At 39.8% G+C, this 12,680-nt stretch overlaps 1 protein-coding gene across 3 annotated transcripts in view; it reads right to left on the bottom strand.

Annotated features, from left to right (window-relative positions):
- thrap3b (thyroid hormone receptor associated protein 3b) overlaps nt 1–12,680 on the bottom strand; it is a 113,518-nt gene that overhangs the window by 67,570 nt on the left and 33,268 nt on the right. For all 3 annotated transcript variants that reach the window (XM_078423348.1, XM_078423350.1, XM_078423349.1), the window contains exon 3: nt 3,640–3,720. The gene's annotated coding sequence lies outside the window, so the exon portion shown is untranslated. The remainder of the gene's footprint in view (nt 1–3,639; nt 3,721–12,680) is intronic.

Genomic DNA, 12,680 nt, shown 5'->3' with positions numbered 1-12,680 from the left:
TCTTAAGAAACAGAAAATGCCAGCAAACTGGTCACTGACAGCCCCACAATGTTGGCAGTGGAATATTTTGCAATGACAATTGCATTTAACGAGTTGCAAGATTGCCAGACAAATAAGCAAACGAGAATTGGGAGTGGTTTAGATTTCAGCAAATGAGGCCAACAAAATTGATTATGAGAGCAAAGGGTATGAGTGTAATCATCCAGGAAATACAAGTAGTTAGTAAAACATTTTATAAATACATAAAAATAAAAAAAGGTTGATGTAGTCAGTTGTCAACTCCCTATGGGAGAACTCAAATGGGGAATTAAAGACTGGTGAATCAATTAAAGAAAAGAAAATGATGCTTCTAATTTCATGAAAGAAGTCACAAATATCTTTCAAAAATAGGGAACCAAGAACCCGATCAAGGTGAGGAAATAAAATTTAGAGAGACACGGGGCTGCAGGTGCTGGTTTACAAATATAAACACAAAGTGCTGGAGTAACTTAGCGGGTCAGGCAGCATCTGTGGAGGACACAATACAGGCAAGGTATCAGGTTGACACCCTTCTTCAGACGGATTGTGATGGGGAGTGGGTGGGAGAAAGCTAGAAAAGAGGTGAAAGCCAGACAAAGCTTGGCAAGTGATAGGTGGATACAGGTGAAGGGGTTTGATTTGGCGTATGGGTGGACGAAGGCTAGATAGGAAAGTGGGAGAAAAGGGTGTCAGACAAGTAAAGAAGGGAGGGAGTCAGGATCGAGGGATATAGGTGGAAGCCAAGGGAGGGGTTTGTTACATAAAAGTGGAGAATTCATATCATATCATATCATATCATATATCTACAGCCGGAAACAGGCCTTTTCGGCCCTCCAAGTCCGTGCGCCCAGTGATCCCCGTACATTAACACTATCCTACACCCACTAGGGACAATTTTTACATTTACCCAGCCAATTAACCTACATACCTGTACGTCTTTGGAGTGTGGGAGGAAACCGAAGATCTCGGAGAAAACCCACGCAGGTCACGGGGAGAACGTACAAACTCCTTACAGTGCAGCACCCATAGTCAGGATCGAACCTGTGTCTCCGGCGCTGCATTCGCTGTAAAGCAGCAACTCTACCGCTGCGCTACCGTGCCGCCCAATTCACTGTTTAAATTTAATAATGGTTCCAAAAGCTGTAAATTCAGAGAGCCCAATAATTTACATTGCAGAATACAAAAGGTTGCTGTGGAAATGGTGGAAACATTGGTTCATTTACCAGAATACGAGAGATTATGGAATAGTTCTCAGATTGAAGATGACAAATATAACCCCACTATCTACAAAAGGAGGGAGGGAAAACAAAAGCAAGAATCTATAGACTAACGCATCAGTTTAACCCATCAGTTGTCAGCTGCTAGATGCTATTATAAAAGAGACAACATACTTGGAAAATATCAACGGGATTTGGCAAAATCTACATGGATTTTTGGAAGCTTTAAATCTGCCTGATTTTTTCTTAATGTGAAGGACTTGGATTTTCAGAAACCCTTTGATAATATCACACAGATGATGTTAACGCTTAAATTTAAGCATACACTGAGGGTAATGTACTGGCAAGGGGTGAAAATTGCCTGGCAAACAAGTACAGGGAGAATAAGTTTCTTGGCATTAATATTGTGCCGTTAATACTACTGTTATGAACCATCCATATTGACACAACGATGAATTCACACCTGTGCTGCTACTTCCTTTGGGAACTGAAGAAATTCAGCATGTTCACAAATGACTGTTACAAGGTTCTACAGATGCACCATAGAAGCATACCGCCTGCATCACAGCCTGGTTTGGTAACAGCTCTGCCCAACGCCGCAAGAAATATTATAGTTGTAGACGTAGAGTTGTGGACATCACACAGAACAGACTTCCCACCATTGACGCCACTTACATTTCACACGGCCTCAATCAAAACACAAAACTACACATGTCCCACCCCGGTCATTCCTTCTTCCCGCTGCTCCTGTCATGCAAAAAGAACAAAAGAGCACACCACCAGACTCGGGAACAGATTCTTCCCCTCTTATCAGGCTTCTGAACAGTTCTTCCATAAGCGAAGGTACTGTCTAATTAATTTCTATTCTATTGCAGACATTAGATTTTGTCTATAGAACATTAGTTCAGCAATGCTGAGAACTATATTCTGCATTCTGTATCTTCCAATTTGTTCTACTGATTATACTAGAGGTTGGCTTGATTGTATTTATGTATGGTGTTACCCGATTTGATTGGATAGCATGCAAAACAAAGCATTTTGCTGTACCTCAGTATGTGACAAAAGTAGACCTAGTCCTCAGAATCAGAAGGTTTATAAATTATCAATGATTTAGATAAGGCAACAGCCTGCAATATTTCAAAGTCAACAAGCATCAGTAATTGAGTGGGATAGTGAACGGTGAGCAGAATATAACGAGGCTCCAACATACAAGCAGATCGACTGGCTAAGTTATGCTCACCGGCATAGATGGCTGCCAAACCTATCAGCTTTGATTCCGAATGTCCGTGACATGCAAAATCAAAAGTTTAGCATTTAAGAGCAATTATCACACAATTTAAAAATATTTAATTGAGTTAATACAAAGCATTAAATAAGCCTTGTATCAGTCTTTATCCCTACAATTTATTGGAGTTGCTGCTCATGATCCAGGCCTAACAGGGTGTTGATTCACCAAAGCCTCAATAAAAGTGTTTGCAAATTATTACCTGTTCACATGATCGGCAGAGTTGGAAAATCACTCAAGAATGATCAACAAACTCAGGAATTTAATGCTCAACACGGAAACCAAAACTTGGAGCATTTCCCTACAAAATACAGTCCATTATTTCATTAATCCTGGCAGACTTTATTACCTTAAACATCTCTCAATCATCCCCACCCCCCTCCCTCCTGTAATCACCCTTCTGATATCTGGGGAAAGGAGCCCCACTCTGCTTTATCATTCCTGCAGTATTATTTTGTGGTTCTGGTACAACTTTGCAAATCTGTTTTTACACTTAAGCCAATGTTTCCATGTCCTTTCATAATTTGGAAACTGGAACAGGAACATGGTCTAATAAACATGACCACAGATGGCATTAACACAAGTTCTCCGCTATTCGGTTTTATCCTGCTACCAATAAATCAATGCTTGATTTGCATCGTTTGTGGGCTAGTCATCAGGCAGTGCTTATACTACATCCATAAATGGTGCTTTCCTGAAAGACTATCAGTTATCTAGCAGAGCGACTGCAGTTAAGAGATTTTTATTGGTCGTGCACAGTAAAACGCCTGGAGGGATGGGCCTGCTATTGGTTTACTTCAAGACCCATTTCTTTAACAAGGGCAACTTCTTCATGACTGTACTGAAATTTCTAAGATATTAATTACATGTTTCTTAAAGAGAGAGTTGTGTGGGATTACTCTGCGCCAAATAACCAAACTGGAGAAAAATCAGCATGGCTACATACTTGGAACTATTAGTTGCTATATCCCAAAAATGAACTGTAACCAGAAGATGTGTATCTTATTAGTTAACTCAAACAATAATCTTGCCAATCCTTTGGGTCAGAGGAGTAAGGAGGCAGAAACATAGACCGAGTTGTGCCTATAAACATTCTCATTGAAAAGGATGTCATCTTACCACACAAGGTGAGCAGTAATCAGAAGCAAAGGTTATCCTAGCAGGAGCTACTCCATACAGGTGACGACAGTATTCAAGAATCTGACGAGAGAAAAGAACAATCATGTAAAGGATGGAAGATGTACGGTTCTCTCTCATTTAAACATTCATTAAGTCATAAATTAGATTTCTAGCTTTAATGTGATTCTCTTCACTCCAAAAGATGTGCAGAATTTTCAGATGTCATTGACCCATCAGTACGTCATGGAGTCAGTTTACACCATCAGATTGCTCATACGATTATGGATACAGTTCTTTTGTGTGACAAGAGTATTAAATGGGGTCACGTAGCAGGATTTGGAACTTAATGAAAAAATATATAATCTTCATTATCTGAAATGCATCTTAAGCATTAAATGGTCAAAATGCTCTACTGCATTTGATTATAATAGTTAAAGATTTCCACTTGTGCGTAAAGAACTGTTGGCACTTCCAATGCAATCAGCTCCTAAACATGTATAACAAAGTATGTGTCGGAAGGAATTGCAGATGGTGGTTTAAACTGAAGATAGACACAAAATGCTGGAGTAACTCAGCGGGGCAGGCAACATCTCTGGAGAGGAGGAATGGGTGATGTTTCAGGTCGAGACCCTTGTTCACACTAGAGTCAGGGGAAAGGGAAACGAGAGATATAGACGATGATGCAAAGAGATATAGAGCAAATGAATGAAAGATAGCTAAAAAAGTAACGATGATAAAGGAGCCAGGCCATTGTTAGCTGTTTGCTCGGTGAGAACGAGAAGCTGGTGCGACTTGGGTGGGGGAGGGAGGAGATAGGGAATAATGGGGTTACTTGAAGTTAGAGAAATCAATATTCATACCCCTGGGTTATAAGCTGCCCAAGCAAAATAATTTGATTGTCATCTCATAATTGTCACCCATTCTTTCTCTCCAGAGATGCTGCCTGTCCCACTGAGTTACTCCAGCATTTTATTTCTATCTTCTATAACAAAGTACTAGTTCTGTAACAGAACTGTTCTGTTCTGATCAGTCTGATGAAGAGTTCCAACCCAAAACGTCACCTGTCCATATTTTCATGAGAAGCTGCCTGACCCACTGAGCTACTCCAGCACTGTTCTGTTTCCTCAAAGAAATCTCGATTAATAACAGACACAAAAATGTTACACAAGTATCATGAGATATTAGAATTAGATTTGCCTTGGGAAAGGAATATTAAAATGGATGCAAGGCAACCACAGGCACTACTGCCAATTATGTTGGAGAAAGCAGGAGGATGGAATTATGGAATTTAATGTCCAAGAAATGTAGAGCCAGCAAGGTGGATGTTTGTAGGGCTGGAGGTTACAGGGATATGAAAGCATGGTACAAATTTGAAATCTGAGACAATGAGAGAGATGGAGTCCATGGGAATTTATAAAGTGATAGACCAATAGGAACAGTTGCAAGAGCAGCTCGAATTTGTGAATAAATTATGGTTAACTGAGGTTGACGCGTGCAGGAGATGCAGAGGGAGATAACAGTGGATCAAAAATAAGCTGTGACAACTTAGCTGAAGCTTTAAGCAGCTCATTCATTACAACCGGATGGAAGGGGCCAATGTTATGAAGGTGGAAGCACACAGTTACCCCAATTTGAGACTGCGCGGTTAAGTTAGGGAAAGCTAAGATTCAAATTCTTTACATTACACTGGCTAACAATGAGAATAATTTTGCTGACAAGGATACAGACAAGCATATCACAAGATGAAGTATCATGAGAAGAGGGGATGTTCAACGAGATCTGGGTGTCCTAGTGCATCAGTCACTGAAAGGAAGCATGCAGGTACAGCAGGCAGTGAAGAAAGCCAATGGAATGTTGGCCTTCATAACAAGAGGAGTTGAGTATAGGAGCAAAGAGGTTCTTATACAGTTGTACCGGGCCCTGGTGAGACCGCACCTGGAGTACTGTGTGCAGTTTTGGTCTCCAAATTTGAGGAAGGATATTCTTGCTATTGAGGGCGTGCAGCGTAGGTTCACTAGGTTAATTCCCGGAATGGCGGGACTGTCGTATGTTGAAAGGCTGGAGCAATTAGGCTTGTATACACTGGAATTTAGAAGGATGAGGGGGGATCTTATTGAAACATATAAGATAATTAGGGGATTGGACACGTTAGAGACAGGAAACATGTTCCCAATGTTGGGGGAGTCCAGAACAAGGGGCCACAGTTTAAGAATAAGGGGTAGGCCATTTAGAACGGAGATGAGGAAGAACTTTTTCAGTCAGAGAGTGGTGAAGGTGTGGAATTCTCTGCCTCAGAAGGCAGTGGAGGCCAGTTCGTTGGATGCTTTCAAGAGAGAGCTGGATAGAGCTCTTAAGGATAGCGGAGTGAGGGGGTATGGGGAGAAGGCAGGAACGGGGTACTGATTGAGAGTGATCAGCCATGATCGCATTGAATGGCGGTGCTGGCTCGAAGAGCTGAATGGCCTACTCCTGCACCTATTGTCTATTGAAGTCACTGGTACAATCGCTCCAGTTGGAAGCAAAGAGGAATAGAAGTACAAAATTATGGACTGGAGGAGAGGCACAAAAGTGGTGTGACTGTGTCATAGCTATAGGAAAATTCAGAATGGGCTTTCATTTGTAATTTCAATTGGAACCACATTGGAAGCAAGTGCCTCAAAAGAGATTCAAACACATAATAGTAGGAGGGCAGCACGGTGGCATAGCAGTAGAGCTACTGCCTTTCAGCGCCCGAGACCCGGGTTCGATCCTGACTACGGGTGTTTGTATGTTCTCCCTGTGACCTGCGTGTGTATTCTCCGAGATTTTCGATTTCCTCCCACACTCCAAAGACATACAGGTTTTTAGGTTAATTAGCTTAGTATGAACGTAAAATTGTCCCTAAAATTGTGTGTAAGGTAATGTTAATGTGCATTTCCACAGGGTGGAAATTTCAGACAAGAGGGCACAATTTAAAGGAGATGCACGGGGCAGGATTATTTTGCTACACAGAAGTCAGTGGGTGGGTGCTGCAACACACTGCTATCAGGCTGCAGTGCTTTTAGAGAGGCACATGGATAGGTAGAGAATGGAGGGATATGGATCATGTGCAGGCAAATGAGAAGTTTATCTTGTTCACGTCTGCCACAAGCATTGTGGGCCAAAAAGCTTTTTTTTTCTGAGCAGCACTATTATATGTTCAAAACAGAATTTAAAAGAACCAAAGGGAGGTAACTTTTACTGTATCTGGTGACAATCTGAATAATTTATTACTTTTTTTACTCGTATCCTTAAATTCTGCTCTCCCACTAATCCTCTGCACTGTTATAATCTCTGTGCTCCTCAATTTCTGCCTTTAGCATCCACAATTTTAATATTTCCAGCACTTGCATCATTTGCCCAGACCTGAGATCTGGAATTCACCATCTAAACACCCGTCATTCAAGATATTCCTTAATATTCACCTCATTGACCAACCTTCAATACCTATTTGGGGTCTATGGCCAAACTTTGATAACTTCCTGAAGCAAGTTAGAACATTTCCCTATTTAAATGTTGTATAAATATACACTATTTTGCAGTGAACTTGCATTGCTATTAAAACTGGTCTTACAGTGAAAAATAAAGATGTTACAAATTAATCACAGATTCCTTTTTGATTGAGCAATAGGGATTTGCTTGAACTCTTCCTTGAACAGATTCCAAATGCCAAGGCAGGCAGGCAAGAGCTCAATTTCATACTGGGCAACGTTGCAAGCTTATTTAAGTCTATACTATCCACTCTAACAGTTGAATCCACAAATCAGACTCAAATTGTGGGAACTTTACAAACAAGCTAATATTGCGACATACAACAGTAAACAAAAGGGGAACTGTGTCATTGCATGTAATAGATACTATAAAATATTCTTTTATATAACACCTTTGTATAACAACAATACTTGTACATCAGGATAGCCAAGATATCCTTTCACATAATATTCTTACTGTGCTATATTTCTTTAGTATAAAATCTGCTCCAGAAAATATTGTTTGCAGAGAACAAATATCCACATTAAAAGTCTGCAATAAAACTATTCAGAATTCTTAGTAATTCAGCAATCAGCTCGCCGGCTAATGTTTATGTTCCTTTTCAACTCAGCAGGGCGATGGTCCTATGTCTTCCTTTCAAATTACCTGGTTCACCGAACAATTTATCATATTGTATAACATCTTAAAAAATGAATTTGAAGAGTGTCATGGGCCAGAAAAACCATGGCTGATTATTGGAGTATTATGCTGCATGGTTTTGTTTTAGATGATAGCATATAAAATTCTCAATACAACAGAACGCTGCACAATGTGCTCTGTGTACACAAGGTAGTGCCTAACATACTATAACACTGTCTATTACATTTAATGACAGTTCCTTTCATATAATATTGTATGGCACACTGTCAGAAACAAGGAACTGCAGATGCTGGTTTACAATAAAACACACAAAGTACTGGAGTAACTCTGTGGGTCAGGCAGCATCTCTGCAGAACATGGATAGGTAACAGTTTGGGTCAAGACCCTTTTTCAGATTCTGAAGAAAGGTCCCAGCCCAAAATGTCAGAGATGCTGCCTGACCCACTGAGTAACTCCACAACTTTGTGTTTATTATACTGCATCATTAATATTGCTCTGCATTTACTCAAAAATCTTTAGAAATCTGCTCCAGAAAACCACATGTCAATGTACTAAATTCTGAGACATTCAAAGCCTTGATGGTGATTCAGTACTCAGACAATCAGCCAACAACCAAAAATAAGCTGCATGGGTTGTGATCTTTACATTCCAATGCAGCATCCCGTGAAACACTGGGTATGTTGTTCAGGACCGCAAATCTCAATTACGCAGCAATCCAACATTTAACTCAAACTAGGCATCACGAGTTGGGTTTTGAGAGCTTTGACTGATGAAACCCAAGTAGAAATTTAGTACACAAATAATTACACTGTCAATGGGCTCATTTTACTGTATCAGAACAAATACAGATCCCACCATTGATTTCCTGGCAACAGGTGGCCCGGGGGTTCCCTTAACTCGGACAAAATTACAAGAGCGCATATGTTCTTTGTGATGTTCAGTACTGGACTCGATAGGGTAAATGCATCTATAATCAAGGTAACAGTTTCAAAATAAGGGGTCGGCCGGTCAGGACTGAGGTTTTTTGGAAAGAAATCTTAGGAATAGTTTACCAAAGATGGCTGTGGACTGCTCAGTCGCTCAGTATATTCCAGGCAGAACAATACATTTTTGGATATTAGTTGAATCAAGGATTACAAAGTTGGTGCTGATGTAAAAGACCAGCCGTGACCTTATCAGATGGCAGAGTAGATGCAAGAGGCAAGATGGTCTACGCCTGCTTCTGTTTCTTATGTCCTTGGCATATGCAATGAGTTACTGTCCGGAATCAGATTGAATGGATCAGGGGCCTTTATACCATGGCTATTTATACTTTGCATTTAAACCATACAATCCCCAAAGCAGATTCTAGCCCGCAACATGCTTCCAGGTCTGTGTAGTATTTTTTTTAAACACGTGTATCATTCAACAAATAAAGTCATTCGGTACAGTGCTCAGCACAGCAAGATTGAGATCTTACGAGTCCAAGTTGCCATCCACAAAGTTCTGGAACAAATTCAGACTCATTAATTTATTAAATTCAGGCTCATAAGTAAAAACTAGACAAATTACCTGGTTCACCGAACAATTTATCATATTGTATAACATCTTAAAAAATGAATTTGAAGAGTGTCATGGGCCAGAAAAGCCATGGCTGATTATTGGAGTATTATGCTGCATGGTTTACTCACAAAGAGGAGGAAAACAAAGGAACACAAAGTCAGGATAATTTTAACTTCTTAATTTGGTAATAACTAGATAGAGACATAAGCAAGATCAGGAGTGAGAATGGCACTTTCATGCAGTCAGTGGCAGTAACATGGTCGAGTGTCAAAGAGCCTAGATGGATATCAAGGGTTAAGACCTTGATTTTAATTGAAAGTTAAAGTCCTTTCATTTTAACCTTCTTGGGTCAACATGCCTGGTCATTACAAATGGGGGGGGGGGGGGGGGTGGATGAGGGCAGGAGAAGCCACCTTTGGTAAACTATTCCTAAGTTAATTTATTTAATAATTTTAACTGGGATTAGGCAAGACGAGAAGCAGGAATAGAGAAACAAATCCCAGGAAGGGTGCGTCATTGTGTGCAGCAAATACTGGTGTTCTAATTCTTAAAAGACAAGAACAGATGAGGATGGACACAAGGAATTGTGGATGCTAGAATCTTGAGCAAAATACAGATTGCTGAAGTAACTCAGCAGATCAGGCAAATTTTGTGGAGGGATTCGCTAGACAATGTTTTGGGTCAAGACACTTCTTCACACAGATTCAATCTGAATAGAATCATTCTGTATAGATTGTTATCCAGTCCTTCTCTCCAGAAATGCTGCCTGTCCCGCTGAGTTACTCCAGCTTTTTGTGTCTATCTCCGAATTATCATCTGCCCATTCCCTTCAGCACTTTGAGTTTAAATGAGAATAGATATTCCATGACCAACACAGCACACCAAACACACCGTTTGGATGTTTAATCACTATAAAAGACAATGCCCAATAACTAAGAATTGTTAACAAAATTCCAAAATGTCAAATTAAACAATGCAATTACGAAGGACATTAATCAGTTCAAGGAGCATTATAATAAATCATAGGAAATTCTTATACACTTCATTTTGACACTTGCGTTCTCTAGCCAATCATGTATTATTTTATAATCCAGGAACTACGTTGCAATAGCTTTGAAGTAGTTAACTCTCTTTCCCCACCTAGCATAGCCCAGGGTGTGGAAATGGGAGTGAAAAATTACACAGGCAGCTGCAGCTGTCGGTTTTAAACGTTGCCCTCTTCTCCTACCTAAACTAAGCCAGTTTATTTCTGAGACCAATGGATTATTTGTGCACTCTAAACCTGGCAGTAACAAGCAGCGATAATACATCACAGTTTTGTTAATGTCATAGAAACCATGTGGATTAGGCTCAGCATGGAGCAATAGGACCAGCTGTCCCATCTTTTCACATAGTCCATCATAGTGATGCAGCGAACAGGCAAATAGGATGGGTTGCTAATAGATTAATTTCCCTAATTAACCATCGGTTCCAATGGTTAACTAAGGAAATCAATGCTTTTTAACTCTTGTAGCCAGCACATAAGAGTGATTTCAAGAGAGAGCTAGATAGAGCTCTTAATGATAGCGGAGTCAGGGGGTATGGGGAGAGGGCAGGAACGAGGTACTGATTGTGAATGATCAGCCATGATCACATTGAATGGCGGTGCTGGCTCGATGGGCTGAGTGGCCTACTCCTGCACCTATTGCCTATAATAATCATAGCTATTGCCAAAATTTCAACACAAAGACTAATATCTAGTCCTAAATGTGGTTTAATGAATAATATGAAATAGCCAAAGTACAGAAAAATCACAGGCAGAATACATCACATGGGAAATTTCCTTCACAGTCTAAAGGGGCTTCATCCCGACTCTGAGTTACATATATTTCTGTCCTATGAATGAATCACATGGCAAGAAAGTATCTGAAGACCAGACGCTGAGCTCTCCAAAACATGCTTCACTCTACGAACCAGTCCATATTAACACAGAATAATAGTACGGTTGCAGGACAGAAGGCTGTTTCCTGGCTTCTGTGCTCGTGAAGTTGTGCAATGTTGTAGCATTACGAGTAATGCTCCTGCTTTAATATATGTCAACTATAAAAGCAAACAATTATAGAATTTAAAGGTTGCATAATTTAGAGAAATTATATGGATCTGATAGACATCTTAAAGGTTATTCAAGAAAAGATGACCAATTATCTGGTGAATTTCATATCACTTTCAGGCGACCAATAAAATGTTGCCTCATTTTTGTCATGCTGAACCAAGGCAACCTATTTATGCACATCATTTTCACAAACAGCATGACATTTTAAAATCACATCAAGCAAGGGATAAATATTGACTACCCTGTAGTGTCAGAGACCTGGATTTGATCCTGACCTTGGGTGCTGTATGTGTGGAATTTCCATGTTGTCCCTGTGACCGAGTAGGTTTCCACCGGATGCTCGTTTCCTCCCACATCCCAAAGACATGCAGGTTTTTAGGTTAATTGCCCTCTGTAAATTGCCCCTAGTGTGTAGGGAGCGGATGTGAAAGTGGGATAACATGGACCTCGCGTGAATGGGCGATTGATGATTGGCTTGGAGTCAATGGGCCAAAGGGCTTGTTCCTGTGCTCTAAACTAAACTAGGGTTAATTTGGCTCCTTGCCAAATTATCACCAAGGAATCTTTTACATCCACATGAGAATGCAGGCGAGACATTGGTTTAATGATTCATCTGAACATTGACGATTTCAACATTCTTGTTCTGCTCAGTACTGCAATACACTGTCAAAGGATATAATAGTGTTCAAGCTCTTGCACCTTCAATACACCATCATTGATATATTTTGGTACTCCTTCAACCTCTCGTAAATTGCAGATACATTGAGGGAATTTTTAAACATGAACAAATTTAAATTTACCATTACCAATATAACTTCCTGTATAGTTATTTGTTCGTTACTCTAATCTCTCTTGCTCACATTGAATTTACCAATTAGAAAATGATTCTACTTCAGACAAGCAACCCTTAACTTTAATCTTTACCTGTCTTTTGAAATTTTAAAGATTTGGTGTTTGCCTAGATTTTCTCAAGCCATCTGAATATTACTTATGGAATGTGTTCCAAATTCTCACCATTCTATGTAAAGCAGCTTTTCCTAAATTCCTGAACATTTTTTTTAAGAGACAGTCTTATATGGTCCTAATTTTGAATTTAATTGGTTTATGAACCTATTGTTTTATTGTTCTAATAATCTCTCCATTCGTCTTTAGTGGCTTTTATTTTCTATGCAAATAGTTGGTTAACTTTTAGTTTCAATTTTTTCCTTTAATATATTATTTGTTAATAATATCTTTCTGGACAAGTTCTTATGTAGAT

This window comes from Rhinoraja longicauda, chromosome 27 (assembly GCF_053455715.1).
Source record: "Rhinoraja longicauda isolate Sanriku21f chromosome 27, sRhiLon1.1, whole genome shotgun sequence".
NCBI lineage: Eukaryota > Metazoa > Chordata > Chondrichthyes > Rajiformes > Arhynchobatidae > Rhinoraja > Rhinoraja longicauda.
Note: the sequence above shows the minus strand (reverse complement) of the source record. Positions and strands in the feature narration are given on the sequence as shown.